Here is a 20,744-nt window from a genome sequence, read left to right as displayed (position 1 = left end):
TTAAACAGCAAGATGCCATCTCTTTTGACAGATACAGTGTGTAGTTATGTCACAGCATTATGATAAACCTTATAGGGAAGACACAGCAGGGTCAGAGAGTTTCTACATTCCCAACACAGCTTCCATGAAAGGAATGTTTACATGACCTGCAGCACAAAGTTTAAATATATGCAGCAGTTTTGCTGTTAACTCCCTGAACTTGCTTGCTGAGCAGCCTGTGACCAGCACAATTCTGCTCCTCTTGTTTCGGTGTTGATGTTAACATTTTCCTGTGTTGTCAGCTGTTTTGGACATCTGCTGTGCTCTATAAAATGTCTACACAAGGGGGTTTTGGGGGGTTTTGTTTGGTCTGTTTGAATGCTGAGGAACATAAATATTAGCCTGTCCTTTTGTTTATGTTGGTTGAGGGTAGATGAGAGCAGGAAAGCTTGGATATGAAGCCAATGAAAACGAGTAGGATTCTTGTTTGACAAGTGCTCTATTTACCTTGCCTGACTCCTTTTCGAACCTGTAACATACACATACATGAAGCACAGGGTAGGTATGATTCTAATGTTTGTTGATGTGGTTTGACAGGATTGATTCAGAACTCATTTTGGTCATGCAGGTTTTTCATAATCATGGTTAATATCTTTGAGCCTAGGTGAGATCACTTTATGAATTAGAAGTGTGCTATCCACTGGAGAAATCATAGAATCATAGGATGTCAGGGGATGGAAGGGACCTCTAAAAGTCATCCAGTACAGCCCCCTTGCCAGAGCAGGATCACCTAGAGCAGATCACACTGGAATGCATCCAGATGGTTCTTGAATATCTCCAGAGAGGGAGACTCCACAATCTCCCCGGGCAGCCTGTTCCAGTGCTCTGTCATCCTCGCAGTGAAAAAATTCTTCTTCAGGTTCACATGGAACCTCCTATGCCTCAGCTTCCACCCACTGCCCCTTGTCCTCTCACTGGGCATCACCAAGAAGAGGCTGGCTCCATCCTCCTGGCACTCACCCCTTCCACATTTATAAACATTAATCAGGTCATCTCTTAGTCTCCTCCTCTCCAAGCTAATTAAACTGACTAAAATGCCTTGAATGCTTACAGAGAACTTTATGCTCTTCTCAAGCAGGCTAATTAAAGCAAGGAGGCAGATTAGATAGGATACTAACCAGCAACTAGTTGAAATTTATTGACTGCATGGGCCAGACCCAATTGTGTTTACTCCTCATTCTGCAAAACCTTATTTTCCTCTTAGCTGATCTAAGTCTATTTTCTCACAGCCTTTAAAACAATTTTACAAGGGACATTACTGTTCCCAGTCTACAAATGGCAGAACCAAGGCACAAAGAAAAGCAATTATTCCTCAAATTCTAGTGCTAGAACTAAGAGAACAATTCAAATGTTAGCCACAACAGGATTAAATCCCTATTCACACCCTAGTTTAAAACTGGTTGCAGCATTATAAGCTAGATTAACACAAAGATCTGTGTGGGCTTCAAAACTGCCAATACATTGTGACTGCAAACTCAGAGTGCTCTTCGTTGCAGCAGTTAAACTATTAGAGGTACCTGTGTTACCTTTTCTTACAGTTAATCTGATCATGCTTATAATATCTTACTACTGCTTTTGTGACTAATATTCCAATTACTACCCACAGAACAACACTGGTTCCTTAGGAGCACTAATTAGATTGCAAGTTTTGAAGGACTTTCTGAACAAAACTCAAAACTCTGGGGAGCTGTTCTTCATAGTCTTAATTTTGTCTCATTGTTCAAAACTTCCAAAAGTTGTTTGGTTGGGTTTTTTATTAAGAAGAAAGACTGATTAAGATTGCAAATAACCAGCACAGCACACTTGAAGATTAAAACAGTATGGCTTTGATTTGTTACTGTCTCAGCTGAAGCATTTGACCTTGCTTTGAGGCTTTTTTCTTTTTCTTTTCCTTTTTTCTTTTCTTTTTCTTTATCTTTTTATTTTTCCTTTCCCTTTTTTCTTTTGCTTTTTTGTCTTTTTTTTCTTTTTCTTTTTCTCTTTCTTTTTTCTCTTCCTTTTTCTTTTTCTTTCTTTTTTTTTTCCCTTTTTTCCTTTTTCTCTTTTTCTTTTTTTTTTCTTTTTTTCTTTTTCTTTTTCTTTTTCTTTTTCTTTTTCTTTTTCTTTTTCTTTTTCTTTTTCTTTTTCTTTTTCTTTTTCTTTTCCTTTTTATTTTTATTTTTATTTTTATTTCTTTTTTCCTTTTTTCTTTTTTCTTTTCTTTTTCTTTTTCTTTTTCTTGTTCTTTTTCTTTTTCCTTTTTTTTCTCTTTTCTTTTTTCCTTTCTTTTTCTCCTTTCTTTTTCTTTTCCTTTTTTCCTTTCTTTTTTCTTTTTCTCTTTTCTTTTCCTTTTTTAATTTTCCTTTTCCTTTTTTCTTTTTCTTTTTCTTTTCCTTTTTCTTTTTCTTTTTCTTTTTCTTTTTCTTTTTCTTTCTTTTTCCTTGTCTCTTTTTCTTTTTCTCTTCCTTGTCCTTTTCCTTTTTCTTTTTTTCTTTTCTTTAACTTGTTGGCCTGCAGTTAAATTCAAGTTTGTTTCATGCACTTGCAAAGGCTGATATGATTATGGCTATATCCATACTCTATTTTGGATGAGCAAATGAAAGAGTTACTTTTCCAAATGTGATCTCTGTTACTGTTTTAAGATAATTTCTTTTCAACTATGAAGTAAATTCTTCCTATTTCTTTCTCCTTTGCAATTATCTCAAGACAAGACACGTGTGTTTATTCCCATTTGCATTGCCTATATTTGAAATGCCTTCAGTAGCTGTTGAGAAACTGACACTCATCTATACCAACAAACTCTGCTGATTCCTCTTTCCAAACATAAATTTAACTAAGATTGTCTCCTTAGTTATCCAAAACTTCTATACCAACAAACTCTGCTGATTCCTCTTTCCAAACATAAATTTAACTAAGATTGTCTCCTTAGTTATCCAAAACTTTCTCTACATGCATATTATCTCTTCATAGCAGGCTTAGGGCCTCCAACAACTTAAACAAATTTTAAAACACATGCTTTATGACTCACCTTTTGAAACATTCTGCATTAAATCAACCATATCTGAAATCATGAACATTAAACAAACATTTGTCCATCTGAATCCAAATTCTGAATGAAGGTCAATGCATACCTCCTGCCTCACAGTGGAAATTGTAATGTAGCAACTCAGTCATGCAGTCAAGTCAGGATATTGACAGGACAGGCTGAGAGCTCTGCAGTCAGGTATGAGGGAAATGAGGCAGAGGATAAATCTGTCTTTACTGTGCTGCACGAATTACCTTAGCAACAGAAGGGTAGGACTGAGCATTCTTCATGACACAAATATCAGAGATGGTCAAAGGAATGCTGCCAAGGAGCATTCCTACCAACGATGCAACACAACTGTAAAGATAGCAGACATCTGTGTGGTGAGCTGCTAAAAGGTGAACAGAAAGCACAGTGGGAAAGTGGCCATTTTTCACCACCCCTTTTGAAAGCAAAGCATACATGCTATGTTTATCCTGCAGTATTTCCTGCCATACTCCTGTTTCACAGCTGCCAAATTACCTGGATTCACCCTGTGCTCACTTAGACTTGTTCATTTACATCTCAGGTATTCAGGAACTGCTACTCTTGGAAACTCTGAGGGAATCTCAGGTTTTGATCTCTGCACCTTTCCGGCAAATCCCACAGATGGATGTGATAGCAGTTTGCATCTGACAGATTAAATCTGGTAACTGAACTTGCTGTGTGTGCACTGAGCCAGTCCTTGAACCACTACCCTGAGGGTGTATTGAAGGCATGTTTACCAAGTGAGTCAAAGGGGAGCTTTCCACTAATAGCTGTGCTAAGCTTCTCTCAGTTTGACGTCAGTTACTTGCAAGTCTTAACCGCATCGAGTCAGTCATCAGCAAGTTTGCAGATGACACCAAGCTGGGGGCAGTTGTGGCTGGGTTGGAGGGCAGAAGGGCTCTGCAGCGGGACCTTGACCACCTGGACAGATGGGCAGAGTCCAATGGGATGGCGTTCAATAGCTCCAAGTGCAGGGTGCTGCACTTTGGCCACAGCAACCCCATGCAGAGATACAGGCTGGGGTCGGAGTGGCTGGAGAGCATCCAGACAGAGAGGGATCTGGGGGTGCTGATTGATACCCACCTGAACATGAGCCAGCAGTGTGCCCAGGTGGCCAAGAGAGCCAGTGGCATCCTGGCCTGCATCAGGAATGGTGTGGTCAGCAGGAGCAGGGAGGTCATTCTGCCCCTGTACTCTGCACTGGTTAGACCACACCTTGAGTACTGTGTTCAGTTCTGGGCCCCCAGTTTAGGAGGGACACTGAGATGCTTGAGCGTGTCCAGAGAGCGGCAAGGAGGCTGGGGAGAGGCCTTGAGCACAGCCCTACGAGGAGAGGCTGAGGGAGCTGGGATTGGTTAGCCTGGAGAAGAGGAGGCTCAGCGGTGACCTTATTGCTGTCTACAACTACCTGAGGGGTGGTTGTGGCCAGGAGGAGGTTGCTCTCTTCTCTCAGGTGGCCAGCACCAGAACGAGAGGACACAGCCTCAGGCTGCACCAGGGGAAATTTAGGCTTGAGGTGAGGAGAAAGTTCTTCCTTGAGAGAGTCATTGGACACTGGAATGGGCTGCCCGGGGAGGTGGTGGAGTCGCCGTCCCTGGAGCTGTTCAAGGCAGGACTGGACGTGGCACTTGGTGCCATGGTCTGGCCTTGAGCTCTGTGGTAAAGGGTTGGACTTGATGATCTGTGAGGTCTTTTCCAACCTTGTTGATACTGTGATACTGTGATACTGTGAAACATGAGGAGAAATTTGTTCACTGTGTCCAGAACAGTGGAACAGGCTGCCCAGGGAGGTTGTGGAGTGTCCCTCTTTGAAAATATTCAAAACCCACCTGGATGCATTCCTGTGTGATCTGGTCTAGGTGATCCTGCTCTGGCAGAGAGGTTGGACTGGATGAGCTTTTGAGGTCCTTTCCAGCCCCTGACATTATGCGATTCAGTGATGTCTCAGGTTTTACAGTCACATACAGTATTGGTAAGGCTATGTTAGAAAACTATGCATGCAGTCTGTATTCAAAATACTGAAAGGAGGCTAAGAGTTGGACATGAGGGAGCTACATCCATATGTATTAATTGCAGTGTGGAGATGCAGTCTGTTGTGCAGTGAAAAATGCAATGTTTCACCTGCTAACTTTTCTTTTCTTAATGTCTTTTTTAATTTAGAGCTATTATGATAGATGGAAAACATAAGGTGCTGCAGATTTTAAAACCTAGTAAAGAAAGCCATAGCAGAATTTATGAGTGCAAGAAGAAGCCAGAAAAAAAATTAAAATTAGGAGTAAAGCAATTTTTTTTAAGACAAGTGGTCATGATTAATGAACACAGCAACCCAGCAGAGAAATGAATTCTGTGTCTCTCAACATCTTCAAATCAAGAGAGATGCCTTTTTGGAACCTATGCTTTTAGTAAATACAAGGTATGTTTTAGTAAAACAAGGCCTATTGGCGTCAGTACAGAGTTAAAGGGTGAAATTTAATGTCCTGTAATAAATGAGTAAAGCTAGATGATTCAATGTTCCTGCTGGCCTAATTTTGATTAATCTGTTATTCTCCTCTAGATATGCTTGAGAACAAAATAACCAAGGCATACATCTAGAAGTTGTTCTGGGTTTTATTTTATTACAAGCATCTTCTCGATTGTGATGAAGATCTTTTTCTTGTTTAAAAAATAAAAAGTAATATTAGAAGGAGTATATCTACTCTATTCCAGTAGATTTAATAGACCAAAATGGAATATTGGTTTACCCCAACCAAAAACAATTCAGAAATTCTTACAACTCTCTGCTGACATAAAACATCTTTCTGCCTGAAATCTACAGACAAAATGAAGGTGAGTGGCTTGGTGAGTAATGGTGAATGGTTTGAGTGAATGTTAGTACACTGTACTAGCTTTAGACTGAATTCGATTCACTTACAATAGGGTGTTCTGTTACTGAGATACAATTATGATATGGTGTTAGCATAGAATCCAACCAGGTTGGAACACACCTCCAAGATTATCCAGGCCAACCTAGCACCCAGCCCTAGCCAGACAACCAGACCATGGCACTAAGTGCCTCAGCCAGGCTTTTCTTCAACACTTCCAGGGACGGTGACTCCACCACCTCCCTGAGCAGCCCATTCCAATGCCAATCATTCTCTCTACCAACAACTTCCTCCTAACATCCAGCCTAGACCTCTCCTGGCACAACTTGAGACTGTGTCTCCTTAGCCAGGATGTTCTGCAGGTTTAATGTCATTGGCCTAACCATGGTTCATCTGGAACCAGCTGAAGTTGTGTTATTGATATAACAAGCAGCATCCTCAAGCTGATGTCAAAGATTTATAGTACTCTTAAGCAGCAGTTCTGCAACATCTTTCTTATTTTTCAACTATTTAACAATAAATTACAATAATATATTAGAAGGAAATGGTGAGTAACTTTAAATGAGAACATTTATTGTATTCAAGGGAACTAGAGAGTAGCAAAAATGTAACCCCATGATTTCATACTGCTTCCTTGATCCAAAACCACTACTACTGTAAGCATCAGTAGAGTGTCTCCTTTTCCCATGAGGTTCAAATGGAGACTAAGAAGTTTGCACTGCTGATTCAAAAACACCTTACATTTGTCTTTCCTCTCTGTTGTTCTAATATACAGTCACCAGGAGAGATAATAACGTGAAAGTTTGTCACCCTGACAAGACATCCAAAAGCCTTTAAAGACGGTTAATAACTGATGGTACAAGTCAAGAGATAAGCACTGCCTTCCTTCTCAGCTTTGGGTTATTGATTATTCTTATTAACTCTTTACTGTCCCACACAGCTCTGGCTTTCCCTTATTTCCCAGGCCAGGCATCTTTCATATGTTCCTCTCTTAATTTTCTGATGTCACAGTAAGATTCTTGGAGCATCAGATTCATCATTCTTACCCATTTTGATAGGAAACAATTCTTGACCATGAGTTTAAATTATGTCTATGAACACACTTTCTTCTGTACTCCTTAAATGAATGTCTGCCTTTTGCTTTGGTTCTCATTCCAGGTCATGGAGATAAAGATTGAATGATGAATTTGATGGCTTGGGTGTTACCCACCCCCCTGCTCTCATGAAAATCACCCAGACTAGACTCAGCCAAGCTGGAAATTAGAGTGAAGCTTTATATCTACAGCTTAGCACAACATACAAGCAGATATTTTCAATATAGACAGAAATATATAAGTTAAAAAGGTAATACAGAAACACAACAGCCCTCCCAGAAACCAGAGTCCCCAGGAGGGGCTCCAAATCACCCTTCCCCCTTCTGCTCTCCCTTCTACCTTATCCCAGACTTTACCTTATGTTCAAAGTAGGTTTGGAGGGTTGGTCAGGGGGCTTAGGAAGCAGATGGATTAGTCACACAGACAGCAGGTTAGGTTAGAGAGAAGTGCAGCCCCAAAGACAAAGAGAGACTGTTATCTATGTTTATGTTCTTATACATCTCAGCAAGCCTATGAGTGAAGTAGCCATCACCATTGTTTCCTTTTCACAGCCTGTACTCTAATTCTTCTCACCAAAACATTCTAGCTAGCTTCAAACTAGCACAGTGAAAATGAGAAATGTCAGAGTAAAGTGTATACAGAATCATTAACAACAATAATAATTAACCCCCCCCACATTAATAAGGGGGGAAAAAATCTACTGGTATCTATTTTTAAGGTTAGTGAAAGGTGACATTTTACTGCTTACACAGGTAAAAATAATCTGATCAGCTGTGGTTTAAGATGGCATAAAGGCAAAGAAAGAAATTACTCTTCAGAGGAACAGATAATGCACAATCTATTTAGGAAAAGCAATCAGTTGGGCAAGGTGGTGTTGATCACTGTAATTCAGATGAGATATAATTTAAGTATTTGCTTTGAGGAACAAAATTATTTTCTCAAGACTTGTCAGTGAAATTAATTTTTTTCAGAAGTGTCCAAATCACCTACAAGCTTAAAGCTCTTGACTGATGTTACCGAACAGCTTATGTGCCTCTGAAAATATTAGCCTATGAGGAGAGGCTGAGGGAGCTGGGAGTGTTTAGCCTAGAGAAGAGGAGGCTCAGGGAAGACCTCATTGCCTGTTTACAACAATCTGAAGGGAGGCTGTAGCCAGGTGGGGTTGGTCTCTTCTCCCAGGCAGCCAGAAATAGAACAAGGGGACACAGTCTCAAATTGTGCCAGGGGAGGTCTAGGCTGGATGTTAGGAGGAAGTTGTTGGCAGAGAGAGTGATTGGCATTGGAATGGGCTGCCCAGGGAGGTGGTGGAATCACTGTCCCTGGAGGTGTTCAAGAAAAGCCTGGATGAGGCACTTAGTGCCATGGTCCAGTTGACTGGATAGGGCTGGGTGCTAGGTTGGACTGGATGATCTTGGAGGTCTCTCCCAACCTGGATGATTCTATGATTTTACCCAGGGATACTTCAGTTCAGCTTCTTTTTTCCTTAATATGCTCATTCCAAGAGCCAAATTCTGAATTCTATACTGAATTCTGTAAGCCTCTTGTTATTGCCAGGGCAAATAGAAGAGATATTTAATGATATTTGGAAATCACTTTTTACATTTGGAGCAGAATAAAAGAGAAGATTTCTCTACAGAGAAGGCAGCATGTTTAAACTAAAATACAACTAATAACAATACATTATAATGAAATATCTGGAGGAAATGATGCTTCCTTTTGATGGGTTTTTAGATGAGACTATTCTCTGAATCATAAACACAAATATCTTAATTGCTATTCTGTGATCTATTTTCACTAGCTTCATGGTCAGATTTAAATTTTCCACCCTCTTGTCAGCACTTCAGCTGAACACTTCTGTTGCATCTGCAACCAATGATAATCATTTGCTTACACATCCTATCAAGAGAAAAAAATGTCAGACATTTCCCTGCATCTGGGGGACACAGGGGAGCTATGCATGATGCTTTCTGCTGCTGCTGTGGTGCTGGGATTATTGATAAGTGAATAACGAACAGATTAGTCAGATATCCATTGGGAATGGGGCAAATATGTTCAGAGCACATAGTGTAGGTGACTCCTCAAGGTTCCTTCCAAATCTATCTTCTATTGTTCTATGACAACGTTTAAGTCCTCCCTCTCTTGTTTTAGGCTTTCCTCTAAGCTGACATCTCTATTCAAGGTCAGCTCTTGAGAATGTTATGCTCGATGATTAATTGCACTAAAATAGTACCAAGCTGGCTAAAAGCAGAAGATTATAGGACAAAATTTCATCTACAGAGTAAGGTGCTTCTGCTCACTTCCCTGGAGCTGCTGCAGTTCACAGTAGCTGAGTATATGGCTCCCATACTTCAACTCTCACCTCCAAAATGTAGTGAGCTCATTTCAATACTTCAAGTGCCAGTGTGGATGAATTCCAACACTGGAAGCACATTTGAACTGGCAAACAGTAAATGGCTGCCATCAGGCATAAGCACTTGTTATATCAAAGCTTTAGCACATTATTTATGGAAGACTTATTCTAATGAATTCCATCCACACCTACCAGATGTGCAATCCAGGATTAGGCCAGCTGTTTACTAGAATACTTGATGTCCAATAATATCATGAGTATAACATGACACTCAGTTTTAATGTTGCCAAAGAAGGAAACTTTGTCTTGATATTTTTTTGGGGGTGTGTGGAAAATGAAAGGATGTTCTCACACATCCTGATTTAAAGTGTCAGTGGACTAAAAGCTGGTCCAATCCTTCTGCAAACACGTACTCTTCTGTGCATACAGGCAGCCCCAATGGAATCTGTACAAGGCTGTCTGGAATTCCTAACAAATAAACCTCACATATAAAATCTTTGGAACAATAAAATGCCAAGCAAGTAATAAAGGAATCTGACTAGCTAAATAGCACTCACCATTACCTGCTTATTTAAAGACAACTGTAGGAACAAAAGCATAGTTTCTAATAGCATTGAAAAGACTTTCTCTGAGTCAGAGGGACTCTTCCAACCTGGTTGATTCTATGATTCTATGGCTATTATAATTAATGGTATTGCTAACAAATTCTGGTCTTATCAAACATATGTGAAGACAGCAGAAACTACTCTATTTTTTTTTAAGTTATCTTATACATATGGAAATAGTTTAGGGGGATTTTGAGGGTTTTCTTTTGGTTGATTGGTTTGGGGTTTTTGTGGTTTTGGGGTGGGGGTTTGTTTGTTTGGTGGGTTTTGTCTGGTTTGGTTTGGTTTGTTTTTTTTGAGAGGGAGATATTTTTGTTTGGTATAGATCACAAGATCACAGGATGTTAGGAGTTGGAAGGGTCCTCCAGAGATCAGCAAGTCCAACCTCCCCCCCTGCCAGAGCAGGACCATAGACTCTAGATCAGGTCATGCAGGAACACATCCAGACAGGGCTTGAAAGTTTCAAGAGAAGGAGACTCCACAACCTCTCTGGGGAGCCTGTTCCAGTGTTCTGTGACCTTTACAGTAAAGAAGTTTTTAATCACATTGAAGTGGAACTTTCTGTGCAGTAGTTTATACCCATTGCCCCTTGTCTCATCACAGGGCACACCTGAGAAGAGTTTGTCCCCTCTCTCTTCACCCCCAGCTCTCAAATATTTATAAACATTGATTAGATCCTCTCTAAGTCTTCTCTTTACCAGATCAAAAAGCCCCAGGTCCCACAGCCTCTCCTCACAGGCAGTGCTCCAGTCCCTTAATCATCTTCACAGCCCTCCATTGGACTCTTTTAGTGGATGCCTGTCCCTCCTGAACTGGAAAGCCCCAAACTGAATGGAGTATTCCAAGGTTTCTTCCAACCTGGTTGATTCTATGATTCTATGATTCTAAGTGAGGTCTCATTAGGGCAGAGTAGAGGGAAAGGAGAATCTGCTGGCCACACTCCTCTTAATGCACCCCAGGATCCCATTGGCCTTCTGGGCCACAAGGGCAAGACTTGTGTGAAGTCTTTGATGAGTACTTTTGTTTGTTGTTTGGTTGGGTTTGTGTAGAACTGTGTCCTATTTTGAGATTCTATTCCATCCTAGCACGTTGAAATAATTTATTGTTAATAATTCAGCTTGGGCAGGAGCATTTAATCTTCAGGTTCATAACTTGTAATGGATTGGCTCTTACACATATAATACCAGAAAAAAATCTAAGCAAGATGTCAGTTTACTGCACTGCTTCTGCAGAGGAGATTTTCTTTTTAATTAGCTGCAAGGGAGGCCTTTAAAAAAATCTGTTTCCTTCAAACTGTTCATCAAATTAGGCTCTATGAGGTCCTGATCTCAGAAAACAGACAGTGGCATAATTCATCTTTTTGTGGTTCAAATATCACTCAATGTGCTAATATTTCCTGCAGAGGTCTTTAATTCATTAAATTATCTACTTCTCTGAACACAGTTTGTTAATGAGAAAGAGAACTCTGCTGCTGCTGTGACTACATTGAAAAGTCTAGTTTCTCACACTTGAGATTGCTATTGCTAGAAGTAAAGCACCACACAACAATGATAGAATCCTAGAACCGATCAGGGTTGGAAGGGACCACAAGGATCAGCCAGTTCCAACCCCCCTGCCATGCCCAGGGACACCCTACCCTAGATCAGGCTGGTCAGAGCCTCATCCAGCCTGGCCTTAAACACCTCCAGGGATGGGGCCTCAACCACCTCCCTGGGCAACCCATTCCAGGTTCTCACCACTCTCATGCTCAACAACTTCCTACTTATGTCCTGTCTGAATCTCTTCATCTCCAGCTTTGTTCCATTCCCCCTAGTCCTGTCACTCCCTGATAGCCTGAAAATCCCTCCTCGGCTTTTTTGTAGGCCCCCTCTCAGATCCTGGAAGGCCACAAGAAGGTCACCTGGAAGCCTGCTCTTCTCCAGACTCAACAGCCCCAAGTCTTTCAGTCTGTCCTCATAGGAGAGGTGCTTCAGCCCTCTGAGAATCCTCGTGGCTCTTCTCTGGACACACTCCAGCATATCCACATCCTTCTTGTAATGGGGGCTCCAGAACTGGACACAGTATTTCAGGTGGAGTCTCAGCAGAGCAGAGTAGAGGGAAAGATTCACCTCCCTGGCCCTGCTGGCCACACTTCTCCTGATGCAGATCTGGAGATCTGAGGTGAGATGTCAAAAAGATGACAAGGAGGTTAGAGGAGGGGTTAGGTGGATTAGAGAGTTAAAGGCAGAGTCGGCCACAGAGACCAGACCACCAGAAAGAAGGCACAGCCAGAAGTGAGAGCTAAGAAGTGTTTAGAAGTGAGTGTCTCGTCTATATTTTGACTAGTTGCATTTCTCAGCAGAAGAATGGTGATATAGGTTACTGTTGGTTTTTACTATCTCTCAGTAAAAAATAGCCTCGGATGGTCACAATTGGCTTTTAACAGTGAATGCACTTGTATTGCTTATGTTTTGTTAATGTAATTAGTCTTTTAACAACAAGATGAGGCCCAGAATAGTAAGGTCTGAGAAAGAAGTGACAGTAGGTTGAATAACACTCTACTGGAAGATTTTGAGAATAGCAAACTAATGAATGAAGGCCAGAGGAAGGCAAGGAAGAGGAAGGCAAGGAAGAGGAAGAAATTCTTGCTTGCAAGATATTTCCTGTTATTACTTTGCCTATGTAATGAGTTCTTGATTTTTTCTACCCATTTCAGCAGGTTGCCTGGAGACAATTTAACCTGCTCTAAAGACCTATATGCAAGCTGTGTCCAAACACAAAATCCTCAAGCTCAGTTAGAACTCTCCAGGAATCCTGGCAGACAATTTACATTTGCTAATCACTCCATATGCAGGTAAAAAGTTGCCAAGAGTCAAACCAGACCAGAAGTATCTCCCAGCCAATTATGTGATGCACAGCACTTATTATTAGAAGCCAGGCTTTTATAAGTACATTATTCCGTCATTTGTCCCCATTGGCTTTGTCCTGTCAATGCAAAGAAAATTATATATATATAGATATATTCCTATCCTAAACTTTTTCTCTTTGGACACGTGCCCTCGTAGGGTATGAATCCTGCCAGGCAGGTTTAACCCTGGCACTCCTCCTCCTGTTGAATCATAGAATCAACCAGGTTGGAAGAGACATCCAAGATCATCCAGGCCAACCTAGCACTCAGCCCTGTCCAGTCAGCTAGACTATGGCACTAAGTGCCTCATTCAGGCTTTCCTCCAACACCTCCAGGGATGGTGACTCCACCACCTCTGTGGGCAGCCCATTCCAATGGCAAATCACTCCATCCAGGAAGAACTTCCTCCTAACATCCAGCCCATTCCTCCCATGGCACAAGCAAGCTGGCACAAGCTGGAGTCCAGGAATGAGTCAGATGAGCAAAGCCTTGAGGTCTAGGGGGCTCAGCACCACGTCAGATGTCTTGTGTTGCCGTCACCATGCCTGCATGATCAAAGGAAGCAGGAAGCTTTGAATTCATTGGCCACAACAATGGTGCTAGTGCCAATTGGCCAGTTTGGTTTCCAAAATCAAGTATATAAAGGGGGATGATTTAGAAACCCTGCCTTTCTGCACTGTGCCTTTCTGTATTCAGTCTTCCTGCCTCTCCTCCTTAAACACCTCCTGGAGGTATTTAAGGCCATGCTGGATGAGGCTCTGGCCAGCCTGATCCAGGGTAGCGTGTCCCTGCTGATGGCATGGGGGTTGGAACTAGCTGATCCTTGTGGTCCCTTCCAACCCTGACTGATTCAATGATTCTATCCTCATTTGGGACTCATTAAAGACATCCACGTATATGCAGCTCACATCCACCAGCTCAGTAGCATCTCTCACCTCTGCCTGAAATATTTATATTTTACCCTGCCAGGAGAGGCATAGACTGGATATTAGGAGGAAGTTCTTCACAGAGAGAGTGATTGGCATTGGAATGGGCTGCCCAGGGAGGTGGTGGAGTCACTGTCCCTGGAGGTGTTCAAGAAAAGCCTGGATGAGGCACTTAGTGCCATGGTCCAGTTGACTGGATAGGGCTGGGTGCTAGGTTGGACTGGATGACCTCAGAGGTCTCCTACACCCTGGTTGATTCAATAATTCTATGATTCTATGATGACAAGTTTGAAAGCATCTTTCATACAGGAGACTTACTCAGGAACCAAAAGCATCACTAGTACATATGCTGAAGTGAATGCCAAGACTCCAAAAGCACAGTTAGAATTTTTCCTGTTCTCACACTCCTAATTTCCAACACCTGATTGTTTAAACTGTTTAATTCTATGCAATTGCTTCCTGTCGACCCAAAATCCAAAGAACTTCAGGGAATTTCCCTGATTTTTTAATATTAATAACAAACATTAATATTCATACAGAAATTAATAGTCACCATTCACAACGGTTATTAATTTCTGATACAACATGTCCAAACTTCCCACATGTAATAGCAACTCAGTATTTGCTCTTGTTTCACTGGCAAGCACATCTGCTGACAGTAGTCAGGGAAAACTGGACCTCCCTGCCCTCAATTTTTCAACTGTCTGCTAAAAGGACAGCATGGCCTTCCACATCTAGGTATTGCCAATCATATGCAAGAGCACAGGGCAAAAATAGTGAGTGCAATAAGAGAGAGACAACGTTGTACCTTATGCGACCTTGGTTTACAAAGTTGTTCTGTTGTCTTCTAGAAGGAGTTACTAAACCTAATGCAATTTAATAGGCTTGGGAATTATTATTTTTTTTCCACTTCACAGTGGAGACAAATCTGACTTAATAGGTTAGGTGAATCACTGTGCATTTTAACTAGACAGGGAATTGTTGTGATCAATAGAAAAACATCCAGCCTTTCAACAGTAAGATATAGGATGTGGCCATAAATTTAGTGCACTTAAAATCTGAAAGCAGACCCACAGGTTTATTGTATATCTGTATAGATAGAAGCAGTGCTTCTAAGAATTGTTACCAGGACAGTGTTTACATGTGCTTTTATCTAGCTTTTATCTGCTATTTATAGTGTCTTTATCCTTGTATATATGTGCACGTGTGTGGTATGTGTACAGAGAGAGAGAGAAGGGGGGAAAATATGCTCTAAGCTTACACAGTGACGGTGAAGTCTCATAATTTTTTATTAATATCCCATTAGTTACAGCATTCCCAAATGTAGCTACAGATAAAAGAAGGCAGGGATGAAGCAAGCAAACAAGCAAGCAAGACACACAATTTTAATAAAAAAGCATAGAGGAGGCTCTGTCTTCCATAAAAATGAAGCAATATTTTGATAGAAAATGCATGCTTGTTGGCACTTAACATTTCCAGGGAAGTATTTATTGCATGGTCATTGTGAAACAGAGACAAAAACTTCCTTTATATATTTTCTCTGTCATGAGAGTGAGCTGCAGTTTACTATAGAAAAGAAAGATTCTCTGGCCATTTATTTAGAATGTATTATGGCTCCTTTGTAGGCAACTCAGTCACATAACTAACATAATTCTACAGCTGAAGCATTGCTAATAAGTATGAGTGATGTCATCTCTAATGAAGAAGATTAATCATTTTTAAGAAGGACTAATATATTAACCCCTTCATAAAGCCTGTGTTAAACACAAAAAGCAAAGCAATACACCTGAAGGTAGCCTCCAGGGTTCAGTTGATGCATTTTGTAGGTAACCAAGACATAGTCATGAGCAGGATGTGGCTGGGCAGCAGCAAATTAATATAGATTCTTCTTCTCTGTCTTTTCTTTTTTTTTTCCCCATAGGGAAAAAGACTTTTAAAGATGGTAGAGGTTTAAAAGTCTACAAGTGAAGAGGATTGCAGATTTGCAGATGCTTATGGAGCAAAGCTGGAGATGGGTAGGTTCAGACTGGACATGAAGAGGAAGTTCTTCAGCATGAGAGTGGTGAGAACCTGGAATGGGTTGCCCAGGGAGGTGGTTGAGGCCCCATCCCTGGAGGTGTTTAAGGCCAGGCTGGATGAGGCTCTGACCAGCCTGATCTAGGGTAGGGTGTCCCTGCTATGGCAGGGGGGTTGGAACTGGCTGATCCTTGTGGTCCCTTCCAACCCTGACTGATTCTCTGATTTTTCAGTACAATCTAACCTTTCAGTACCATTCCTCACCTCATTCGTTAAAGGTACAGTTGATTAGAGAAACATTAAATTATTCTAGGAATAGAGCAGTGAGTAAAGACTTCTTTGGTTTTGCTGATATATATAAAAAAATCTCAAAACTATAATTAAAAAAAAAAGTTATTTAAAAGAAAAAAGTTTTCTTTTATGTGGCAAAATTTAAATCTTAAAAGAACTCCTTTTTTTTTCATGCAGGTTGACAAAATGCTTAATTCCCTCTGGTACTCAGACATGATTTAAAACATTTATGTCTAAGACTAATCCCTTTCACCTGAGCTAATGCCATGAAAAACTGGACACCTGTGGTTTAGAAGGTAAAGTTCATCACGTACTTATATCTAAGCTCTAACATATGTCTGAAAGTAGCACCTGGTTCCCACCTAACCCCCTTTATGATTCACAGATGGGCTGGGAAGCAAACACTCATTTAGAATTCCCAATATGTAAGCTATGATCTTAGCAAGACAATGCACTCAGACACTATAGAGGTTTAATTAAAAGCTACAGCCGGATGAAGAGTCTTACTGCAATTAATTCTGATAATTCCAATGGTTACCTAGAAAGCTAAGGGTAGAGACACTAACGTTTCACCTCTCTAAGAGGTGTCAGAGCTACAGCTTCTGCAACCTGGAGAGGGACTTAACTACCGAGTAACACACTAGGCACAATCAGCTTCATCTACATCTCCCTGTCGAACCTGCCCTACTCTGGGGGGGAAGACTGCAAGAATTAGTGGTTCAGAGAGCAAGACAAATAGTATGGCTGGTATTCTAATTCTGAAGGCGTTTGCTCCAACTTGGGGGCACCTGGACTCCAATTAATTTCAAGAGTATTCACGTGCTCCAGATGATAAATCTCTAACATAAGAAAATACTCATTCCTTTAACAAATAAGCCAATACTTTCCATCATTAACCCACTAAAATGATCTTTTTCCTAACGTTTCCACAGTGATGTTGAGCTTTTTTGCCTTGGCTACTGTGCAGATGCAAGTTCTTTTAATATTATTGCCTCCTCATGTTTTTTTTCCTCTCACAGTTGGATATTTAAAAGAAAAAGGCAGCCACTTCTACAGTCCCTGGAGTGGAGATTTCCTAATATAGGTGTACAGTGGACTCAAGTGGAGATAAAAATTGTTTTTTCTAGAATTTGATTGTATTTAAGGTGTAAAGCTGCTCTGGCATATAAAAATAGAACCTATGCTGGGAATGCAGAGGCACTTGAGGCAAGTTCATTTCAAGCACTAACATGTCTATATGCTTTGGCATTCTGACAGTCAGGTATCAGTTGAATGTGGTTTTCAGGATCATAAATTTAGAAGTAGAGACACCATTCTCACTTTATAGCCCTTTTTCATGTCTTACCTTGTAAAAACATTGCCCACAGCTGTAAGGAAAGAAATAAATCTTTCCTCGACATTTAAATCACTGTATTATTAGGAATGTTGATGAAAATGACTCTCTACTTTGAATTGTAAACCCTTTCCTTTAATTAATTGAACAGATGTGGTTCTATTTTAGATAAGTAATGTGCTATCTTATCTATTTACAACATGTTACTGACCAACTCCAGTTTTGATGCTGAACACTACTTGAACATTATTGATGATCTGGTCGAGGGCATTGAGTCCAGCATCAGTACATTTGTAGATGACACCAAGCTAGGAGCAGGCGTTGATCTGTTGGAGGGCGGAGAGCCGTGCAGAGGGACCTTGACAGGCTGGATGGGTGGGCAGAGGCCAATGGGATGAGATTTAACAAGGCCAAGTGCAGGGTTCTGCACTTTAGCCAGAACAACCCCAAGCAGCGCTACAGGCTGGGGACTGAGTGGCTGGAGAGCAGCCAGAAAGAAAGGGACCTGGGGGTAGATAGTAAGCTGAAGATGGGCCAGCAGTGTGCCTAGTTGGCCAAGAAAGTCAATGGCATCCTGGCCTATATCAGGAACAATGTGGCCATTAGCACAAGAGAGGTTATTCTTTCCCGGTACTCAACACTGGTCAGGCCACACCTTGAGTATTGTGTCCAGTTCTGGGCTCCTCAATTCAAGAGAGATGTTGAGGTACTGGAACGTGTCCAGAGAAGGATGACAAAGCTGGTGAGAGGCCTGGAGCACAGCCCTGTGAGGAGAGGCTGAGGGTGTGCAGCCTTGAGAAGAGGAGGCTCAGGGGTGACCTCATTGCTGTCTACAACTACCTGAAGGGAGGCTGTAGCCAGGTGGAGGTTGGTCTCTTCTCCCAGGCAACCAGCAACAGAAGAAGGGGACACAGTCTCAAATTGTGCCAAGGGAGGTCTAGACTGGATGTTAGGAGGAAGTTCTTCACAGAGAGAGTGATTGGCATTGGAATGGGCTGCCCAGGGAGGTGGTGGAGGCACCGTCTCTGGAGGTGTTCGAGAAAAGCCTGGATGAGGCACTTAGTGCTGTGGTCTGGTTGACTGGCTAGGGCTGTGTGCTAGGTTGTCCTGGATGATCTTGGAGGTCTCTTCCAACCTGGTTGATCCTAATATTCTATGATTCTGTGTGATGGGATGCTTAGCAACATGGGTGACACACCTATGTTTTAAAGTGCAAAGGGCATAGCTGTATCATGGCTTGCAGTGAAATAAGAAACTGCAGTGCTTTCCCCTATATTTGACTGCTTTCTAGGCTGGAAAGGAGAAGCTGTACATCTGGAACTTCTCCTATTGCCATCCTATAGCATATAAGCTAGCAAGGCTAAAGACAGAATGATGGCATGTGAATTGATGAAGAAGGAATGACTAGGATGTTGCAGACCAGTGCCAAGTGATTTGCTTGAAATGTTGTCTTTAGTATTATCTCACTTAGTTGACAACAAAGACCAAGTTTTGTCTGAGATGAGAGTGTCAGCCCACTGGCTTAGAGAACTTTCAAGTCATCTGTTTGATAAATCTGTCCCCTCCATCCCTTTGTACTTGAACAAAGATCACATTATCACGGTATTATTAGGATTGGAAGAGACCTCACAGATCATCAAGTCCAACCCTTTACCACAGAGCTCAAAATGATACTTGAGAAATCACATAGCACCATTGGAGTTCACCAAAATCTAACTCAGTAGCAAAAGGAAGCCAAGCAAGGGGGACAGTTCAGTGTTACACTTGACCCAACTCAGATATAGATATAGACACAAGTATAACATATATGCACATATGTAACTTCCAAAGGTAAAGAAGTGTTCTGTGATTTTTCAGATCAATTTCTGCATTCTATATCCAAGACAAATCTGTCAGATGAAAGACAGAATAATTCACAACCTTTTAAATGGTCTTAGACGAGATTTCTTTGTTCCATTTGAATGTCTAGTGATTGCTCAACAAGCCTCTGCAGCTCAGCAGAGAATCCTCAAGTGGCTTCTGGTGTTATTTTGGTGGTATTAAGACCATAGTGCATTATAGTATGATATGTTAGGCTTTTTCTCCCAGCTTTTCCTTTCCTTTTGAAGCAATGCTCATATTTTCTAAATTGCAATGTCTTTTAACTTAGAACAGAACCTGACAAAAAGAATCCCATTTTTTCAACTTTGAAACCAAGAACATGAAAAGGAATTATAGACATTCTCAGTCACTGTGCTTTAGGATTATGCATTTTCCTTCTAGAGAAAGATGAAATATCTTTAATTAACAGCATTTGCACAGTAGTATAGAATCATAGAATCATAGAATCATAGAATCAGTCAGGGTTGGAAGGCACCACAAGGATCAGCTAGTTCCAACCCCCCTGCCATGCCCAGGGACACCCTACCCTAGATCAGGCTGGCCAGAGCCCCATCCAGCCTGGCCTTAAACACCTCCAGGGATAGGATCTCAACCACCTCCCTGGGCAACCCATTCCAGGGTCTCACCACTCTCATGCTGAAGAACCATGCATATTAAACACTAAATTAAACTGTTTGCTTGAAGTCATTCAACTGTTTTCAGAATTGACTTCATAATAATCATAGATTCCTAGAATCAACCAGGTTGGAAGAGACCTCCAAGATCTCACTGGAGAAGTTAAAAGTTGCTTGTTACTCAGCTACAGCCTCCCTTCAGGTAGTTGTAGACAGCAATGAAGTCAACCCTGAGCCTCCTCTTCTGCAGGCTGCACACCCCCAGCTCTCTCAGCCTCTTCTCACAGGGCTGTGCTCCAGGCCCCTCACCAGCTTTGTTGCCTGGAACACAAACCCTATGAGGAGAGGCTGAGGGTGGCAAGGCTAGTAAGGAATCTGGAGCTGGAGGGGAGGTTGAGGGAACTGGAGGTGTTCAGCCTGGAGATGAGGAGGCTCAGGTGAGACCTCATTGCTCTCTACAATTACCTGAAGGGAGGTTGTAGCCAGGTGGTGGTTGGTCTCTTCTGCCAGGCAACCAGCAACGGAACAAAGGGACACAGTCTCAAGTTATGCCAGGGGAGGTATAAGATGGATTGACAGGGAAAGTGATTTGCCATTGGAATGAGCTGCCCAGGGAGATGGTGGAGTCAGTGTCCCTGGAGGTGTTTAAAAAGGAGACTGGATGAGGCACTAAGTGCCAGGTTTAGTTAATTAGAAGGTGTTAGGTGATAGGTTGGACCCCATGATCTCAAAAATCTTTTTCAACCTGGTTAATTCTATGATTCTGTGATGCAAACCACAAGAATGCCTCCTCCCCATCCCTCCCCTCCCACACAC

General features: G+C 41.6%; 1 protein-coding gene across 2 annotated transcripts in view; it reads right to left on the bottom strand.

Moving 5' to 3' along the window:
• EPHA7 (EPH receptor A7) overlaps positions 1-20,744 on the bottom strand; it is a 266,536-nt gene that overhangs the window by 21,814 nt on the left and 223,978 nt on the right. The gene's annotated exons all lie outside the window — the stretch shown is intronic.

Source organism: Pogoniulus pusillus, chromosome 31 (genome assembly GCF_015220805.1).
Source record: "Pogoniulus pusillus isolate bPogPus1 chromosome 31, bPogPus1.pri, whole genome shotgun sequence".
NCBI lineage: Eukaryota > Metazoa > Chordata > Aves > Piciformes > Lybiidae > Pogoniulus > Pogoniulus pusillus.
The sequence above is the reverse complement of the archived record's forward strand: the minus strand, read 5'-3'. Positions and strand labels throughout refer to the sequence as shown.